Below are 7,003 nucleotides of genomic sequence, written 5' to 3'. Positions count from 1 at the left end.
CCATAAAATTTGTTCTCATGTCGATTGTTAAATATTAGTATTTTATGTGATTCAAGATGAATTTAGAAGTGATCCTCATCAAATGCATTTTACTAAAAACGAAAATAAAAATTTAACTTAGTAACATTTTCAATCATTAAACATTAAATTTTCAGCCGTGATTAAAGATAGATTAAACATATATAGAGAGCTAACAAAACCTGTATAAAACAAGCATTCATTACTCTACAATATTTTGTGGTAAAATATCACATTCACCTCATTTTTCAGAGATAATTTTCAACCTATCGCCATTTTAAATAACCAATACTTTTTTACCTTCTCCATGAAAAGATTTACCACCACCATTTTCCAAAAAAACAAGAAAAAAATTATTAGACATTCATTCTATTATTTCCGTAATAACCAATTGACCTTTTACTACTTTCTATTCATTTATCAAGCGCATTAACTATTATGTAATATATATACTATAAAGCAAACAAACAAAAAAAAATTATTACCTCATTTACGAAGGCAAATTCCTTTAAGCATTTCTATAAATCCAACAACGGTCCAAAATCCAACTATAAATCCAAGAATTATCGTAATGTAAAGCAACTTCTCCCATTTATCTTCCTCTTGATCTAGATTGTCGATGCTTTTGAATGACGGTTCAGATGGATTCTCAATCTCACATTTTATTTGAAGTGGGTCCCCACAAAGATATGAATTATTGTCAAAACTTGAAGCCTCATTGAATGTGGAGAGATGACCCTCTCGAGAAATGTTGCCAGAGAAATTATTGTGGGACAGTTTCAACGTGCCTAATGAATTTAATTTTGATAAGCTCCGAGGAATTGGTCCAGAAAGTTGATTGAAAGATAAGTCGAGTGATTCTAATGACTCCATTTCCCCGATTTTAATAGGGATTGCCCCCATTAGATTGTTGTGGGATAAATTTAATCCAATCAACCCTGTAAGCATTGTTATCTCACTTGAAATGATACCCACTAAAAGATTATTTGATAGGTCTATATTCGCCACGAATTTTAGTTGTGCCATGGAGTAATTAAGATCACTTGATTTGATAGATTGTACCACATTTTTTTGAACACGAAAGCATTTTAGCATATCACTGTCATAACTATTCCAACAAATGGGCATGAATCGGCCATTTCTACTTTTCCCTGTCATTATGTCAAAATTGCTGAGATTTGGTGGGATAATTCCCTCCAATTGGTTATGTGCAAGATCTAGAATTTGTAACTTAGTGAGCTTGCACAAACTTGAAGGAATGGTTCCATTCAACAAATTACCTCGTAGTCTTAGACATTTTAAATTTCTAAGATTATTGTCTATCCATGTGGGAATGTTCCCAGTGAATTTGTTACCTTCAAGATCTAAAATGTTAAAAAATTTAGAATTCTTAAAAACAATTGGAATGGATCCCTCGAAATTATTGTTTCCCAAGTATAGTTGTCGAATTTCAGAAAGATTCCCATGTGAATATGGAAAGGTCTCTGAGAAGTTGTTTGACGATAAATCCAAACCAAACAAGCTTGGAGTCAACAAACAACCTTGAACTGTTCTAGATAGCTTATTGTTTGAGAGATCCAAATTGTATAAACTCTTCAATTTGCAAAGGGAGAGTGGTAAAGAATCATTGATAAGGTTATCATGACTAACAACACTTCTAAATTGGGCATTTGATCAGCAATACTAGTAGGAAGTGGTCCGACCATTTGGTTGTGGGAAAGATCCAAAATGGTGAGATTTTGTGGTGTGAACCATATTGGTAAGCAACATGAGAGACTTATGTTGGATAACCACAAACCAACTAGTGCTTTTTTGCGCCTGAAGCCACTGAGGGAACTCCCTTCCATAACGAAGAACACATGAACTTGCATGAAAATATTTTAATTGAAATGGAGGAATCCAATTAGATTTCATGTCCAATGAAAGAAGCTCATTGTAGCCTAAGTATAACTCGTGCAACTGGGTGAGATTCGCAAAATGAGCTTCTGTTAGAACATCTTTGAACGAATTTATTGATATGTCTAATACCTTCAAATTCAGTAATCTTGCAAGTGAGGTTGGAATTGCTCCGGTTAAAGCATTGCTTAAAAGATCTAAATATTCAAGGCTTGATAAATTTTCAAGTGAAGCTGGAATTGGACCATATATTTGATTGTCTCCAAGATAAAGGGACTTCAAGTTTTTTAACTTTCCCAATCAATCTGGAATTTTGGTTCTCATAGATGTATCTTGTAAGTTAAGCACCTGAAGAACATATTCATTGCAATTACCCATAGATTCATTCACATGACTTCCAAACACATCTCCACCAAGATTAAAGTTCCCCCACAAATCAATTACTTTTAGCCCACAATTGTTCCTATGAAGGAAGATATCCAACCTTCAATGGCAGTAATCATATTTATGGAAAGATATAGTAATTTCAAGGAAGTCATATTTTGAAAAGCCTTAGGAGTTGGACCGCTTAATTGATTGTAAGATAAGTCTAGAAGTTGAAGTCTGTAAAGAAGTGATGAATAATTCGAGGAACTTAAAAAAAAATGGATGTTTTGAAGGTTACAACCACTCAATCTTAAGGAGGACAACAAAGCAAGAGAACTTAGCACATGCATCAAATTTGAAGTATTCGAAAAGTTCACCCAACTCAACCCAAGGAACTGTAAGGATGAAAGGTGAGATATCCATTCAACATCACCATTGAGTTCCACCCAACTTGCATAATCGAATTCATTATATGATAAATCAAGAGCATCCAATTTAGTAAGATTTCCTAAAGGAGAGGAATTTTCCTAGAAAAGAATGCCTCCGAAAAGATTAAGATATGTTAATTCAACCATCGAACATAAAAAGTTTGGAATTTGAGTACAGTTGAAGTTGTTTCCACTTAAATCCAAGTGATTTAAGTATTTGAACTCTAACAAGCTAGAGTCAATGGAATTGCTAGATAAATGTGAGTAGATCAAGTTAACTTGATAATCGCTTCGAAGATCAATCATAGTAATACGTCCAATTGTTTGATTGCAACTCACTCCATTCCAATTACAACAATCTATTCCATTCCACGAAACCAAGCGATGAGAAGGATCCATCAAGCTTTTCTTGAATTGAAGAAGAGCTTCACGCTCCTTTTGGATGCAAGCTATGGAGAAACAAAATTGGAGCAGAAGCATTATGGATAATACACACAATACAATTGAAGTTTTTACTGAAAGTTTCCTCATTTTGCGAAGAAATTCAAGTACCGAGTAATAATGTAATGAATTTGGTCAGGAGTTGAGCTCATTTTATATAATAAATGAACTTTAGTGCAACTTTTTCCTTTCATAATTTTAGCCACGGTGATTTGTAAATATCAATTTTGTATTGATATTTAAGGTGTACGATGTAATAATATGGGTAAAACAAACTTTTCACCTAAAAATCTAATTATAAACAACTTGTGAATGATCTCGACTTGCATGTAATGGTTATATCTATAGACACAACTTGTTTTAACGCATTAAAACATCAAATGTCTACGAATTTTAATTCTTTAACATTTTTCAATCATAACTCTAATATATCCATATGTAATTACTTGTAATACACATGTTCAAGGGTCACATCATCTGGGTTATAGAATGGAAGGAATATAGAAAGAAAAAACACAAACATATAGTTTTATAAGCTTCGTTCGGTAATAATTTTATTTTTAATTTTCTATTTTTGAAATTAATGCTTGTTTTTCTCCTAAATTTCATACATAGTTTTTTACGTTTTCTAAATCTACATGTATTCCTAGACAATTTTTTTTTTTTTTTTAAAAAAGGTTTTTAAAACTGATATTTTTAGTTTTAAAATTTTGGTTGTCTTTTTAACAATATTACAGAAAAGTGGATAACAAAATAAAGAAACTTATAAGTAGAAGTAGTATTTGTAAGCTTAATTTTCAAAAATCAAATGGCTTCCAAACATGATCAAAATTCTTAGACAAATTTGCTATGTTATATTTTTCATTATATATAACTTAATAGTGTATATAGTTGCTATGTTATTCTCAATTATATGATATGTAGGGTAAGTTGCTATTATTATTCCTTTTACATTTTTCAATGTTTACCCCAACATATGTATATGTGAGCACATTTAATACACACTATCATGGTCACTGCATCTGTGTTATAGAATTGAAAGGAGAAAATAGAGATTAAAAAATGTAAGATCCATTTGGTGACTATTTCGTTTTTTGTTTTTTATTTATAAAAATTAAACTTATTTTATCTCCATTTTTTACAATGATTTGTATTTTCTTAAGTACAATGGTTGAATTCTTAATCATATTCTAAAAACAAAAATATGTTTTAAAAATTACTTTCTTTTGTTTTCAAAATTTGGATCGATTTTCTAAGCCATTGATAAAAAGTAGATAACAAAGAAATAAATTTAGAGATGGGTAGTGTCTATAGACTTCTTTTAAAAAACAATAAATTAAAAACCAAATAGTTACCAAATATAGCAGTAGTTTTTATGCTACATTTAGTAACAATTTTGATTTTAGTTTCTGTTTTTGAAATTAAAACTTGTTTTTTTCCTAAATTTCATATATGATTTTTATATTTCTTGAATTCTTAACTAAAATTTATAATAAAAAAATCAAAAGTTACTATTATTAGTTTTCAAAATTTAGCTTTCATTTTTTATAATATTGGTAAAAAGTGGACATCCAAACAAATGAACTTATAGGTACATCAAATATCTATGAATTTTAAAATTCATTTTAATTATGCCCTTATCGTGTTTGAAAATTTTCAAACAATTCTCAATTTGTCTGCACAATGGTACACTAATCTTCTCAATTGTATGATAATCAGGGTAAGATGCTACTATTATTTCTTTGACATTTTTCAATCCTAACCCTAACATCTTGTTTAAATGAGTTGGTGGAATTGCTAGATAAAGCTTTATTCAAATTGGTTGATTGATACAAGATGAAGTAAACTTGATTTCTTTGAAGATCAATCTTGGTAATTTGAATTATGGGTCTTATTAAATGGATAGCGATGTTAAATAGTTGGGAGTTAAATATGCCTGGACTTTAAAATATATAAAACGATAAGGCCTCATTCAATAACCATTTAGACCCCGTTTGGTAAACATTTAGTTTTTTATTTTTGTTTTTGAAAATTTAAGTCTTTAGACACTACTTCCACCTCCAAATTTCTTTCTTTGTTATCTATATCTTACCAATGGTTTAAAAACCAAGCAAAAATGATGTAGTAGGATTAGGGTATATTAAGGTATCATGGTCAAATCCTTAATTGTTTAGGATTGAGATTAGTTTTCATGATTGATTAGAATTTGAATTAGTTTCCTTCGTTTATTAGGATTAGAATTATCTTTGATTAATTAGGATTAGGATTAGCTTATTTTCCAATTCTCTATAGAAAGAGAATTGTCGTATTGACAACTTTTGATTACTCTTCTAGTATTGGCAACTTTTGATTCATAATAAAGACTTTGATTTGGAGAAAGTTCTCCTTTTATCTCTTTAGGCTACATCAATTTTGTATAAGAGCAACTGCCTAGGCCAACGTTCACTGTCATTGGTGAAAGACCAGGAAACTCTTGACGAGTATCACAAGAGAGAGTTTCGTGAGTTGTGTTCGTTGCTAAGCAATGCACATCTATTTAAGGGGAACCCATGAAATTCACATAAAGAAAGAAAAAACGGAAGATTTTACAAAATTTTGTAAGAATGGACTATTACATATTAAAAAAGATGTCTATGAAAAGTTACAGCAATTGGTATAGGTACGAAAATCAAATTTACTTCCAAACACAATGTTGGAATTCTAACTCAAGTGATAAGAAGAATTCCCATATACTAATTTTGTCCATGCTCAATTTTCTCAAAGAACTCATCATGATCCACATTGGAAATTCAATTGTAGTGATTCTAGTGATTCCATTGATGTTTCTAAGGCAATTTGGGACAGAATAAGGCAAAAAATCGACAAAAAGGACCCAACGATCCAATCAAATCCGTTTTCAAGAAACCAACCAACAAGCCTTCAAGAACTTCAAGGAAATTAAGATCTTCCAGCAAGAAACCAACATTTTAATAAGCAAAACCAACTAAGAATGAGTGCTCATGGAAATCAATTGGCAAGACTTCAAGAACCTCAAGGAATTCAACATCCACAACACGAAACCAACATTTTAATCAATCCATCCGAACTAATGCAAACCAACACTTCGGAAGGGATTTTGGAAGCCAATTACTGAGATATATGATGGAAAATCCAGTATCTTTGGATGAAGGCTTTGTTGAGCATCATGAAAACTTGAATATGGCTCGAAGAAGATATTATGATGAAAGTACACCTATGAATCATCCCACCACAAATTTAGAGGTCGAAATATTTTCAAGAAAACATAAATATTCAAATAAAAACATCTATCAGGAGGACTTTCCAAAAGGAATGGATGAAATTTGGATTCTTTTGAGGAAAATTCAAGAAAGACAAAATCATAATCTTCAAAATTTTTTAAGAAACCATCAAGAATTACATTTAGTCACTCAAGAAGATCAAGAATATAGTCAAACGAACTATAGAATTTCTCAAGAAACGAACACAACAGAGAACCAGTACGAAAATGAAGAAGAGTCATACAAAATAAAAAAAGTGGAAAAAATCACTTTAAGGAAGACAAGTGGAATAAAGAAAGTAGAACGTGCAAGGAAGAACTTGCATTGGAAGAAGAAAAACTCAATGATATTGAGGAAGGCTACAAAGAAGATACACTATAGTATCCCGAACACAAAGTTCATAAACCTGTCAAAGGTGTTATTAGGCTGGAAATTGAGAAGCACCATATCTGTCATGTTGATAAATGAAAACGTATTAAAGAGTGGTAGTGCGTGATCAGTGACTCTGTTGATATGATGGATAGTTTGGTTGATTCCATATTTAAGAAGCTCCAAAATAATGGTTCTGATAGCCAT

The 7,003-nt window shown here is 31.0% G+C and overlaps 1 pseudogene; it reads right to left on the bottom strand.

Moving 5' to 3' along the window:
* Window positions 1–504: 504 nt before the first annotated feature.
* Window positions 505–3,244, bottom strand: LOC150031862 (receptor-like protein EIX2; annotated as a pseudogene).
* Window positions 3,245–7,003: the final 3,759 nt, after the last annotated feature.

This window comes from Benincasa hispida, chromosome 12 (assembly GCF_027475165.1).
Source record: "Benincasa hispida cultivar pf3 chromosome 12, pf3_genome.v1.1, whole genome shotgun sequence".
NCBI lineage: Eukaryota > Viridiplantae > Streptophyta > Magnoliopsida > Cucurbitales > Cucurbitaceae > Benincasa > Benincasa hispida.
The sequence above is the reverse complement of the archived record's forward strand: the minus strand, read 5'-3'. Positions and strand labels throughout refer to the sequence as shown.